Consider the following 12,587-nt stretch of genomic DNA (forward strand, 5'->3'; position numbering starts at 1 on the left):
AGAAGAAAGACTAGATGCTTCAAAAAGGTGTATGTCATTCAGGGGAAACAAATATGTAACAGGATCTCCAGAATAAGGGAAGAGACTATCTAAAAACGTTTTGTTTTGTTTTGGAGACAAGGTCACAAGTAGCTCAGGCTGGCCTCAAATTCAGTATGACCCTGAAGGTGACTTTAAGGCCTTGATTGTGCACCTGAGTTCTGAAATCATGGGTGGGTCCCACCATATCTAGGCTAAAAGTCTTCATTATTTTTTTAGATTTATTTATTTATTATATATGAGTACACTGTAGCTGTCTTCAGATACACCAGAAGAGGGCATCGGATCCCATTACAGATGGTTGTGAGCCACCACGTGGTTGCTGGGAATTGAACTCAGGACCTCTGGAAGAGCAGTCATTGGTGCTCTTAACTACTGAGCCATCTCTCCAGTCTCAAAAGTTTTCGTTTTAAAAAAAAAATTGAATTTACAGGAAAAAAAAATTCTTGTGTCAGGACATGATGGTTTGTATATGCTTGGCCCAGGAAGTGGCACTATTAGGAGGTGTGGCCTTGTTGGAATACATGTGTCACTGTGGGTGTGGGCTCTAGAACCCTCATCCTAGCTGCCTGGAAGTCAGTATTCTGCTAGCAGCCTTCAGATGAGGATGTAGAACTCTCAGCTCCTCCTGCACCATGCCTGCCTGGATGCTGCCATGCTCCCACCTTGATGATAATAGACTGAACCCCAGAACCTGTAAACCAGTCCCAATTAAATCTGTCTTTTATAAGACTTGCCTTGGTCATGGTGTCTGTTCACAGCAGGAAAACCTTAACTAGGATTCAGGGTCTCGCTAAGTAGCCCTGACTGGCCTGGAACTAGCTACGTAGACTAGGCTGCTCTCAGACTCACAGAGTCATAGCCTCAGCCTCCTCAGTGCTGGAAGTTGAGGTGTGAATTATCATTCATTTTACAGTCAAACCCCAGACCTTATGGATGCTAGGCAAACACTCCAGCCCCAGATATATACTCCCGGCCAGATAACGGTCTCTTTAAGGGACTCCCTTCAACTAGCGCAACAGCACCTCATTCTTCCGTTGGCTTTGGTAACAGAACTTCTGAAGGTTACATGACACTTATTCTGAAAGTGTTCCCCAAGTTCCCATGAGATTAGGTGGCGGGGATTTTATCACAGCAGGGACAGCAAAAAGACGGAAGCTATGTTCCTTTTCCTTCCAATCAGGTAGACAAAATATGTAATTTGCCTATTATTACAGCAGTTAACCTTGGTCACGTAAGGGTCAAGGATGTCCTCTGCCAGCCAGATTTCCCGTAGGAAATGACTCTTTATCTCTCCCATAAACAGTAAATATTTTTACAGGGCAACATTTTGAGACTCGTTTAATATTCCATTTCTTTATAAACGTTTGCTTGCTCATTAGTTTGAGAATGCATTGAGTTTTCTGATTGAATTAGTGATGTCTATGATAGCTGTTCAATGATAATTTTTAATCTGAGTTCATATTTATTTATTTATGGGTACAAGTGTCTTGACTGTATGCAGGGATTGGGCACCATATGCATGCCTGTTGGAGTCCCTGAAACTTTTAGTGACCACATGGATGCCGGGAATTGAGCCCTGGTGCTCTACAAAAGCAGCAAGTGCTCTTGACTACTGTGCCGCCTTTCCATCCCAGAATGGTAATTTTCTCTCTCTCTCTTTTTCTTTATTATTTGTTTAACGTATATGAGTGCACTGTCTTCAGACACACCAGAAGAGGGCATCAGATCTCATTACAGATGGTTGTGAGCCACCATGTGGTTGCTGGGAATTGAACTCAGGACCTCTGGAAGAGCAGTCAGTGCTCTTAACTGCTGAGCCATCTCTCCAGCCCAGAATGGTAATTTTCTAATCCCTTTTTTATTACTTCTCTATTCAAATCGATGTTCTCCAAGCGAATCTCTCTCTTTTATCTTACTTATATAGACTATAGGCTTTGAATTACTATTTTTTTTTAGAGGCATGTAATTTTTTTTTACTCTCACCATTTTTGTTTGTGTTTCAAACACACACAAAAAGATCTTGTGTAGCCTAGGCTAGACTTAAATTTTTTTTTTTTTTGGTTTTTTTTCTTTAGACTTGAATTCTTGATCTGCCTCCTCCTCTATCCATCACTGGCCTGCTTCACAACCACCAGTATCATCGATTTGATGCTCAAATTGTCCCAGATTTGGCAGTGGAAGGTCCTCCAAGATGGTTTATGTACCATTTTGCCATTGCACCCCATTCCTCAAACCCCATCATATTGTTACTACAAGATACTCAATGTTGCCAGGCAGTGGTGGTCATGCCTTTAATCCAGCACTCCCGAGGCAGAGGCAAGAGGATCTCTGTGAGTTCCGAGCCAGCCTGGTCTATAGAGGCCAGCAAGGCTACACAGAGAAACCCTGTGTTGAAAAACAAAAATAAAAACTAAAACAAAACAAACACAAGATACTGGATGTGAACTCTCACAGCTCCTCCCGACAGTGTTGTTTTGTTAGACCCGGCCGCGGGCTGCAGCACTGCCGTGGGTTGATGTGATTAGTAAAATGTCTATTGAAGAAAGAAAAAAGGAAAGAAGGAAGGAGTTTGCTTGGAACAATTGAGGTCCTAAAATCGATCCTCCGCCCTGCTCTACGGTAACCCTCCTGCACCGTTAAAGGAAACAAAACTCACTATCTGGTAGCATAAAGTCATAAAGAACAATTGCGGGGTTGAGGATTTAGCTCAGTGGTAGAGCGCTTGTCTAGCAAGCGCAAGGCCCTGGGTTCGGTCCTCAGCTCCGGAACAATTGCAAGCCCTTAAGTTTTGTTTGCTTGAGACAGTCTTGTATAGTCCAGTCTGGTCTCAAATTCTTTATGAAGTCTGGGATGGCCTTTAAATTCCTGACTGTCTTGCCTCTCCCTCCTCAGCGCTGGAGTTACAGGTGTACACTACCCCATCGTGTTAACGCTGTCCAGGGGATCCGTGGGTGCATGCTAGTCCAGCACTCTACCAAAGGAACTGAACCTCCCGCCCTACAAAGTAACTCATAAACACAGGGCTTAAATTTCTTACCCAGAGAACGCTGTGCTCAGCGATCAACAGGCAGTCTAGGAAATCAAGGAGAACGGAGCTCCCACCAGCTCCTCGTCTGCTTCTGGGAGAATAGGAACAGCAGCCTCGAAATGTCCAAAGACCCTAATACAATAGCAAAGCCAGGACCCTGCCTTAAAAGAGTGAGGGTCTCCCAAGGCGACCGGGCTGGAGAGGCAGGCCAGCTTCCGGCTCAGCTCTAAATTATCCCACCAGAGGGCGCTCTGGTGCAACAGTGAGTGTGCCTGTGACTGGGCAAAGGCGACGCTGCACTCCCTGGGTCTCCTCTCTGTGCCCCTTTTCGTTCCCCTTTTGGGAACCCAACGCTGAGTAAAGTTCTGGAGCACAGCTGCATCTTGAGGAAGAAATCACCATCTGTTTGATGGGGTGTTTTTCAAAAATGCAGGCAGCGCGCAGTTCCTTGTCTCCATGACTTAGAAGCTTGACGACTGAGCCTATCTATGTTCTACTGCAAAATGACTTTGACAGTTTGGGATCTTAACAGAGAAGCTCAGCTACCCAGTGAAGGTAGCCGTGTTCCTTGCCGTTAATAATATAAATGTGTATCATACACTGGAAACGAGCCGCCTCTTGGCTCCATGGGCTGCACAAGTTTCCACACAATTTCACACTGCGTGACCCTGTTTTGAGAAGTCCTTACTGAGAGGCAGACACTGAAGCACAGAGGTAAAGGAACCCGACTGCAAGGAGATGCACAGGAAGGACCCAGAAAGCCATCATTCCTCTTGTTATCTTTTTTTAATATTTTTTATTTACATTTCAAATAGCATTCCCTTTCCCAGTTTCCCGTCCATAAACCCCTTATCCCAATCCCCCTCCGCCTTCTTCTATGAGGGTGTTCCCTCCACCAACCAACCTCCCCTTCCCGCTCCCTGCCCTGAAATTCCCCTACTCTAAGGGGATCCAGCTTTGGCAGAACCAAGGGCTTCTCCTCCCATTGGTGCCCAAGAAGGCCATCCTCTGCTACATATGTGGCTGGAGACATGGGTCTGTCCATGTGAGGTCTTTGGGTAGTGGTTTAGTCCCTGGGAGCTCTGGTTGTTTGGCATTGTTGTTCTTATGGGGTTGCAAGCCCCTTCAGCTCCTTCAATCCTTTCTCTAACTCCTCCGATGGAGACCCTGTTCTCAGTTCAGTGGTTGGCTGTGAGCATCCACCTCTGTATTTGTCAGGCTCTAGCAGAGCCTCTCAGGAGACAGCTATAACAGGCTCCTGTTGGCATGCACTTCTTGGCATCAGCAACATTGTCTAGTGTTGGTGGCTGTATGCATATGGCCTGGATCCCCAGGTGGGGCAGGCTCTGAATGGCTGTTCCTTCAGTCTTTGCTCCAAACTTTGCCTCCATATCCTCTCCTGTGAGTATTTTTGTTCCCCCCTTTTAAGAAGGAGTGAAGCATCTGCATTTTGGTCATCCGTCTTGAGCTTTATGTGGTTTTTGGGTTGCATCTTGGGTAATTTGAGCTTTTGGGCTAATATCTATTTATCAGTGAGTACATACCGTGGTTTTTAGATTATTTGTCTGTTTGTTTTTGTTTTTGTTTTTTGTGATTGGGTCACCTCACTCAGGATGATATTTTCTAGTTCCATCCATTTGCCTATGGATTTCATGAAGTCGTTGTTTTTAATAGCTGAGTAGTACTCCATTGTGTAGATGTACCACATTTTCTGTTTCCATTCCTCTGTTGAAGGACATCTGGGTTCTTTCCAGCATTTGTCTATCATCCCCTTGGTATTCTTTAATAATACCTGTAAAACCAGAAAAGGTTCTTTCAGTTAAGGCACACTATAAGCTGCCCAGTGCCGGTACTGGGAATCGAACTCTGGAAGGGCAGAACACACTCTTTTATTTGTTTTTGTTTTGCCTTTTGGTTTGAGATTAATGTTCAGGTTTTGTTTGGTTGGGTTGGTTTTTGTTTTTGTTTTTTTTTTTTTTTTTTGAGACAGGGATTCTCTGTATAGCCCTGGCTGTCCCGGAAATCACTCTGTAGACCAGGCTGGGCTCAAACTCACAGAGATCTACCTGCCTCTGCCTCAAAGGTGCTGGGATTAAAGGAGGAGGCTGTCATCACCTGACAAAAAAAATTTATTAATTATTTGTGCGTGTGTGTGTGTGTGTGTGTGTGTGTGAGAGAGAGAGAGAGAGAGAGAGAGAGAGAGACCTTACTCCTTACTCCTGTGGAGGTCAGAGGACAACTTTGTGGCATTAATTCTCTCCTTCCACCTTTACTGGGTTCCAGGAATTGAACTCATGTCCCTGGGCCTGCTCAGCCAGCACCTTCGCCTGCTGAAACATCTCTCCAGATTGGGGAGGTGGCAGGGCTTTCTTTTGGAACTGTCTCTGTATGTAGCCCAGGCTTGCACTTCTTATCCAAGTGCTAGGATTATAGATAGGGACCATGATGCCTGACTTTAGTAACAAACTTTGATGGGTAAAAGTTCTTAACTTAAGCTTGAATTAAAAATTTAGATCTTAGATACCTGCCTCTTTCTCTCTTTCAAGTGCTGAGATTAAAGGCATATGCCACCACCATCCAGCTGTGTCTCAAGTTTCTGTGATGACACATCTTCTATTCCTGAGGTGGTTTCTTTCCCTTTAAAAAAAAAAAAGATTTATTCATTTATTATATATAAGTACACTGTAGCTGTCTTCAGATACACCAGAAGAGGGCATCAGATCTCTTTACAGATGGTTGTGAGCCACCATGTGGTTGCTGGGAATTGAACTCAGGACCTCTGGAAGAGTAGTTGGGTGCTCTTAACTGCTGAGCCATCTCTCCAGCCCCTCTTTCCCTTTTTAAAAAGATTTATAGGGGTTGGGGATTTAGCTCAGTGGTAGAGCGCTTGCCTAGGAAGCGCAAGGCCCTGGGTTCGGTCCTCAGCTCCAAAAAAAAGAACCAAAAAAAAAAAAAGATTTATTTCTTATTGATGTGTATACGATTTATAAGTGTGTGTGTGTGTGTGTGTGTGTGTGTGTGTGTGTGTATGTGTGTGTGTTGTGTGTTGTGTGGTGGTGGTGGGGATGTGCAGATACCTTTAAAGGCCACAAGAGGGCACTAGATCCTCTGGAACTGGAGTTACAGGAGTAGGCAGTCTGATATGGGTACTTAGAATCCAACTCCAGGTCCTCTGGAAGAGCAGAAAACTTAAACTGCTATGCTATCTCTCAATCTGCTCATCCCCTCAGGTTGTGTCTTGTGCCCCCAATCACCTCTTCCTCTGAATTTCTCCAAAGTCTCTTAAGTTTTACTAAGTCTAGGGGCAAGAGGGATGGATCTGAGGTTAAGAGCGCTCACCATTCTTCTAGAGGATCAGAGTTCTGTTCCCAGAAGCCATGTCAGATGGCTCACAACTGCCTGTAACTCCAGCCCCATGGACTCAGCGCCCTCTTCTGGCCTCCACAGGCACTTGTACTCACATGGTATAGACACATGTACACAAACTTTTCTTTTTTTTTTTTTTTTTTTTGGTTCTTTTTTTTTTTTTTTTTCGGAGCTGGAGACCGAATCCAGGGCCTTGCGCTTCCTAGGCAAGTGCTCTACCACTGAGCTAAATCCCCAACCCCCACAAACGTTTTTAAAAGTTTTTTTTTACTAGTCTGTTCACCAACTTTTGGGTTGGCTGGTCATTATAAATTTCCATTAAATTGGGGTTGGGTATTTAGCTCAGAGGTAGAGCGCTTGCCTAACAAGCGCAAGGCCCTGGGTTCGGTCCCCAGCTACGAAAAAAAGAAAATTAAAAAAAATTTTTTCCATTAAATTGCCTTTCTTCCTCTCTCTGTGTTAATTTGTATAAGTGTTTTGCCTGCATATACGTCTGTGTGCCGTGTGTGCCTAGTGTCCGCAGAAGCTGTAAGAGGGCGTTGAGTTCCCTGGAACTGTAGTTACAAATAAATGGGGGCTGGGGATTTAGCTCAGTGGTAGAGCGCTTACCTAGGAAGCGCAAGGCCCTGGGTTCAGTCCCCAGGGCCTTGCGGAAAAAAAGAACCAAAATAAATAAATAAATAAATAAATAAATAAATAAATAAATAAATAAATAAATAAATAAACTGTGCCATGGTTTGTATCTGCTCGGCCCAGGGAGTGACACTCTTAGAAGGTGTGGTCCTGTTGGAGTGGGTGGAGTAGGTGTGACTTTGTTGGAGTAGGTGTGCCACTGTGGGTGTGAACTTAAGACCCTCACCCTAGCTGCCCGGAAGTCTGTATTCTGCTAGCAGCCTTCAGATGAAGATGTAGAACTCTCAGCTCCTCCTGCACCTGGATGCTGCCATGTTCCTGCCTTGATGATAATGGAGTGACTCTCTGAACCTGTAAGGCAGCCCCAATTAAATGTCCTTTTAAGAGTTGCCTTGGTCCTGGTGTCTGTTCACGGCAGTAAAGCCCTAAGACAAACTGCCCTGTGGGATCTGGGAGCAAACCTAGATGGTCCAGGAGAGTAGCCAGCACTTTTAACTGCTGGGCCATCTCGCCAGCCCCCTGTTTTCTATTATCTCTGTACACTAGTCACTACTTTCCTCCTTTTCATTGTATCTATCTATATTTTTCAATTTCCAGAAATAAATTTATAGCCTTTTTTTCCTTTTCCTTTCTTTTCCTTTTTTAAAAAAGATTTACCTATTTATTTTATATGAGTACACTGTGGCTGTCTTCAGACACACCAGAAGAGGGCATCAGATCCCATTACAGATGGTTGTGAACCACCCTGTGGTTGCTGGAAATTGAACTCAGGACCTCTGGAGGATCAGTCAGTGCTCTTAACCACAGAGCCATCTCTCCAGCCCCCTTTTTTCTTTTCTAATATATTCATTAAAAGCTATAAATCTCCATGTAGTCCAAGCTGGCCTCAAATTTTGAATTGCTTCAGCTGCCCGAGTGCTGGTACCATTACCCTTAGCTGTTATGGTCTGACACTCCGCCCCCACCCCACCCCAATAGAGTAGCCATTTTGTTCCATGCCTGCCAGCTATTTCATATTGTTGCTGTAACATGCCTGTCAGTCACTGACACAGAGCAGTGACTTGGCTCAAGGCCATGCTGACCACATCCCCTGTTTTGTTCTGTATGTCCTGAATGTTCTCTATGAGGTTCGCTAGTCTTAAGAAATTCCACAAAGCTTTACACAGGACATATCAGATCAAAGGTCAATATGAACTGTTACTTTCAAATATCTTGAGTCAGAGCTGACCACCAGGCAGCCCTTCCTGCACCTACGTATGAGCTCACTCTGGTTTTTGTATGGCTGACACTGAAGAATGCTACTAATAAGCCAAAAAGTTATGATTATAATATGCATGCTCTGTTACCTCAATTTTCTGAAATTCCCTGCTCACCACCCATCCACCACCCCCAATCAGGACCTATCACCTCCAGGTGAGCTGACAATACTTTGCCTAGTAAGTCAACTACTGCCCTCCTTGCCCTTTAAATTTGCGAACCTGGTTTTCCCTATAAAAAGCCTACCCTGAGAGCAGACTAATTGCAATTAGGCTCCTGAGTCCTTTTTACAGTCCTGGACGTCCAACATTATGGTGTGCATTCAGCAACCTATTCTTGCCTAACTGGGATCAGTGTTTGCATGGTTCGAGTGGCAATTTCTGAACCTCAACATTAGCCTTGCAAACATTTTACTATAAAATAAATGTGAGCTTACAGAAAGGTTACAAGAAGGGGGCTGGAGAGACAGTTCAGTGGTTAAGAGCACTGACTGCTCTTCCAGAGGTCCTGAGTTCAAATCCCAGCAACCACATGGTGGTTCACAACCATCTGTAGTGATATCTGATGCCCTCTTCTGGTGTGTCTGAAGACAGCGACAATGTATTTATATATAATGAATAAATAGATCTTTAAAAAAAAAAAAAAGAAAGGTTACAAGAAAACAAGCATGTGCTTGGTACCCCATACAGTCCTTATCATACCAAGATTGCTTGATCACTCTCTGTCTCACACACACACGTATACACACACACACACACACACACACACACACACACACCAAACACACACACCAAACACACCACAGGAGAGTTGTGGATGCCACCATGTCCTTTACCCCAGAATCTACAGCACTATTATTCCCTAACGACAAAAAAACACAATCTCGCATGTAACCACAGTACAACTGCTAAAATGAGGAAATTCAGCACAGATGTGATATCGTCTAACCTATCACAAAATCTCATCAACCGTTCAATAATGACTGTTGTGAGCTTTCTCTGGTTCAGAATTCAGTTCAGGAGCGCAGACTGCATTAAATTATCAAGTCGGGGCTGGAGAGGTGGCTCAGCAGTTAAGAGCACCGACTGCTCTTCCGGAGGTCCTGAGTTCAATTCCCAGCAACCACATGGTGGCTCACAACCACCTGTAAAGAGATCCAATGCCCTCTTCTGGTGTATCTGAAGACAGCTACAGTGTACTCATATATAATAAGTAAACCATCAAGTCGTCTTTTTTTTTTAAGATTTTTCATTTATTATATAATTTTTTCATTTTTTCATTTATTATATATACGTACACTGGCTGTCTTCAGATACACCAGAAGAGAGCATCGAATCCCATTACAGATGGTTGTGAGCCACCATGTGGTTTCTGGATTTGAACTTAGGACCTTCGGAAGAGCAGTCAGTGCTCTTTTTTTTTTTTTTTTTTTTTTTTTTTTTGGTTCTTTTTTTTCGGAGCTGGGGACCGAACCCAGGGCCTTGCGCTTCCTAGGTAAGCGCTCTACCACTGAGCTAAATCCCCAGCCCACAGTCAGTGCTCTTAACCGCTGAGCCATCTCTCCAGCCCGCCATTGGAAAATTTCTAACAAGCTAGTTGTTGTTGCTGTTTTAAATTTTATTGTTCTTGTTACTATTATTGTTGTACACTGTGCTACACACTAAATGTAGTGGTCAGAGGGCAACTTTGTAGCATCCAATTTTCTTTCTCCTTCCTTTCCTTCTTTCTTTCCTTCTTTCTTCCTTCTTTCTTTGTCTCTCTGTTTCTTTCTTTCTCTTTCTTTCTTTTCTCTTCTTCCTTCCTTTCTTTTTCTCTCTTTCTTTCTTTCTTTCTTTCTCTCTCTCTCTTTCTCTTTCTTTCTTTTTTTCTTTCTTTCTTTCTTTCTTTCTTTCTTTCTTTCTTTCTTTCTTTCTTTCTTTCTGTGAGACAGGGTTTCTTTAGTTAGTCATAGTTGTCTTGAAACTGGATCTGTAAACAAGGCTGGCCTCAAAGTCACAGAGATCCACCTGCCTCTGCCACCAGAGTGCTGATGTGTGCCGCCACCACCCAGTTTCTTTCTTTCACATATGGGTGCCGGCGCTTGGATTCAGGCCCCTAGGTTCGCACAGTAGGGGTGTTTTGTTGTTGTTGTTGTTGTTTTAAGATTTGTTTATTTTGTACATGTGAGTACACTGTCACTGTCTTTGGACACACCAGAAGAGGGCATCGGATCTCATTACAGATGGTCATGAGCCACCATGAGGCTGCTGGGAGTTGAACTCAGCACCTCTGGAAGAGCAGTCAGTGCTCTTAACCACTCCAGACCCCCGCACAGTAGGTACTTTAATCTGCCGAGCCATCTTTTGCTATCCCAGAGTAGAAATTTGTAGAATACACGCTAATTTTAGTTGATGTACTGTATACTGTAATTAGATTTAGATTATGTAAGATCTCAGATTCAAGATGGACAGTGAGACAAGTTGACCTTTTGGATAAAAACTTGGGCTTTTGAGAAGATAGCAGTGCAGGGGCTCTGAGAGGAAATCAGACTCACAAGGCTGAGTGGGGACTCCTCTCACATGGCAAACAGGGAGAGGGAGGTCTCATGACATCGAGTTGATGAGTAGCCATGGTCTGTGCTTGGAGTAAAGTTGTCTGTGATTTCCAACCAGCAGGGGAAGGGGGAAGGTTCAACCCTTTAGTTAATGCATGTCCATCAGAGAGCAAGCACTCCTGATAGCTTAGGGTGCTTGGTTAAGCTTCTTTTGGGGGAAGTGAGGACTAGAGGATTACAGATTCACAGGCAGCCACAGCAGGGTGTCTGATCTTACAGAGCAGCTGCGGTGAGGGCAGAGAATTTACTTAAGTAAATTCAGACGGTGTTTGTCTCCTCTCTACACTGTAGCATTATTATTATTTATTAATTATTATTTTAATTAATAAGTCATTTATAGAATGACAATATCTTCTATATACACTTAAGTTTTTGCCACCAGTTTTAACATTCACTTATTTCTTCTTCTTTTTTTAAAGGTTTATTTACATATTTTATGCATGTGAGTACACTGTGGCTGTCTTCAGACACACCAGAAAAGGACATCGGATCCCATTACAGATGGCTGTGAGCCACCATGTGGTTGCTGGGAATTGAACTCAGGACCTCTGGGAGAGCAGTCAGTGCTTTTTTTTTTTTTTTTTTTAAGAATTATTTATTTAGTGCTCGCTTCGGCAGCACATATACTAAAATTGGAACGATACAGAGAAGATTAGCATGGCCCCTGCGCAAGGATGACACGCAAATTCGTGAAGCGTTCCATATTTTTATAGGACCCCCGTTGAAGGAATCAGAGAAAGAACTGAAAGAGCTTGAAGGGGCTCGAGACCCCATATGTACAACAATGCCAAGCAACCAGAGCTTCCAGGGACTAAGCCACTACCTAAAGACTATACATGGACTGACCCTGGACTCTGACCTCATAGGTAACAATGAATATCCTAGTAAGAGCACCAGTGGAAGGGGAAGCCCTGGGTCCTGCTAAGACTGAACCCCCAGTGAACTAGACTGTTGGGGGGAGGGCGGCAATGGGGGGAGGGTTGGGAGGGGAGCACCCATAAGGAAGGGGAGGGGGGAGGGGGATGTTTGCCCGGAAACCAAAGAATTATTATTAAGTATTAAATAAATTTAAAAAAAGTAAAAAAACAAAAAAAAAACAAAAACAAAAAAAAAGAATTATTTATTTATTTTATGTATTAGAGTACACTGTAGCTGTCTTCAAGCACAGCAGAAGAAGGCATCAGATTCTATTACAGATGGTTGTGAGCTGGGATTTGAACTCAGGACCTCTGGAAGAGCAGTCAATGCTCTTAACAGCTGAACCATCTCTCCAGCCCGCAGTCAGTGCTCTTAACCACTGAGCCATCTCTCCAGTTTTTATTTATTCTTTATATGACAATGTTTAAGTACTTATAAAGTAACAGGTTTAATGGTGATATTTTCACTCAACAAATAACATTATTAGCATTATGGTTATTTTGAGACTAGGCTCACTCTTTTAGCCCAGGCTGGCTTTGAACTCACGGACAGGCAGTCCTCCTACTTTAGCCTCCAGGGTACTGGGAATTCAAGCTCATTTGTCCTCTTCTGTACCTCTTCCCCTTCTCTTTCTGGTCCTCTTCTTCTCTCCAAATAGTCCCTCTTGTTTTCATTGTAGTTATTAATAGTTTTCCCCCAATCGAGTATCACTAGAGTTGTTTGTAAGAGAATGATTTTCTAACTCTGCCA

General features: G+C 43.6%; 1 non-coding gene across 1 annotated transcript; it reads left to right on the top strand.

The window, feature by feature from the left end:
- The first annotated feature begins 11,521 nt into the window (after positions 1–11,521).
- LOC120095498 (U6 spliceosomal RNA) lies at positions 11,522–11,628 on the top strand. Its single transcript, XR_015632458.1, has one exon. It is a non-coding gene; the product is annotated as a U6 spliceosomal RNA (small nuclear RNA).
- Positions 11,629–12,587: the final 959 nt, after the last annotated feature.

The sequence above is a fragment of the Rattus norvegicus genome, chromosome 10 (assembly GCF_021556685.1).
Source record: "Rattus norvegicus strain SHRSP/BbbUtx chromosome 10, alternate assembly SHRSP_T2T, whole genome shotgun sequence".
NCBI classification, from domain to species: Eukaryota; Metazoa; Chordata; class Mammalia; order Rodentia; family Muridae; genus Rattus; species Rattus norvegicus.